The sequence below is a fragment of the Lottia gigantea genome (assembly GCF_000327385.1).
Source record: "Lottia gigantea unplaced genomic scaffold LOTGIsca_1, whole genome shotgun sequence".
In the NCBI taxonomy this organism is placed as follows: Eukaryota; Metazoa; Mollusca; class Gastropoda; family Lottiidae; genus Lottia; species Lottia gigantea.
Window position 1 is genome coordinate 2,300,197 of NW_008706746.1, and position 1,692 is coordinate 2,301,888.

Consider the following 1,692-nt stretch of genomic DNA (forward strand, 5'->3'; position numbering starts at 1 on the left):
GGGGGGGGGGGGGGGGGAGTAAGAACGATACTATATCAATGGCATAACGACAATGGAAATGCAGTACAAAATATGCTACAGTTATAAAGTAGAAAGTACCATATGGAACTTTGAAATACTGACTCATTGTTTACGACGGTTTGAAATCTCGGATAATTAATTACCTTACAAGAAACGGCCACGTAAGACTTTTTTTCAATTTCCTTGCAAATGGCGAATACTTGAAATAGACAATAATGAGTAAAATAGGAGCTGATATGAAATATAAGATGGCCATTGACGTCACTGGGGCAGGTGTGTCAACAGAACCATTAATAATAATGTCTTTATTGATTGTATTATAACAATTAATACTGGATCATAAATTTGTATTTCTACTCATCGACTAATTATTGAGATCTTTTGAAAAGAGCATTTAGTAATATATTGCTAATTATAACCGATCATTTGTAGTTCATTTTTTGCTATTTATTGTGTCATTATATTATTTGTTATGGAATCATAAAGATTATTTCTGATGAGCTATGACGTCAAGAACAGACACATTAGTCTTTCAGCTTATTGTCAAGGGGTCTTCAGGTGGTAGTTTACTGCCCCATGCACACAACAGTTAAGAAAATAATTTGTACCCGGTAAGTAATAGCCCCGTCATACCGGAAAGGCCGCAGTCTTGTTGGGGCTATAAAGCATCAAATGCGACCTTCACCATTTTGACACCATTTTGAAACAGTGTTACTCTTACCTGATCACTTACCAAAGTAATAGAGAATTGTACTTCTCTAACGACACCGAAATCAACTATTTTTTTTTTTTTTGACGTACCAAATCAGCATAACTAATTGTGCACTTCGTGATATTTACACATTGCAGTAAGTCAACTTGACTTAGTTTTTTAAAACAAAATGCATATAGCTCATCTAAAAATCGGTTAAACCTTAAAAAGACTTTGGACCTGTATCCTTCATCTTTTTGTTTGTTCGTTGATTACGTAAAGTTTGTGAAATCTTTAAATTTAGAGGTGGTGAATCTTGACAACAGGTTGTTAAAAGGCATTTTAATTACAAAGGTATTATTGAACTTAAGGTAACACTAGTCTATAAACTATGTTATGAAATTGTATTTTAACAAAGAGTATATTTATGAAAAAAAGTGTTTTTTCTTGCTAATGTTTAAATGAAACACTCTTAGATTTAAATGGATTTTCATTTTAAATATTATTTTTTAACGGACTAAATAAAGCGAAGAAACTCATAAAACGCATCTGATGAGAAGATTACTCGTAACAGAATTAAACTCCACGGCAAGATGTGTACCCATTTTTGAATCTGCGATATCTGGTAATGCTCGAAGCGGACATTAAATTGTCATTAACCAACCAGCTGGTATAGTTTCAGTCTCAGTTTGAAGCTGACGCTTCATTTAATAACTGGTAGATGTTGGTAGTCTTCGATATCCGCTTCAGCTCGAAACGGGCGTTAACTTGTCATTTGGCCGGTTGGTAGTCGGTAATATCAGCTTCAACTCGAAGCGAACGTTAACTAACTTGTCACTTACCAACCAACCAGTAGGTGTTTGTTATCTGCCATATCAGCTTCGAAGAGAACGTCAACTTGACATTTACCAACCAACCGATAGTTGTTGGTAGTCTGCGATGGCTGCTTATGCTGGAAGAGAACGTTAACTTATCCTCAA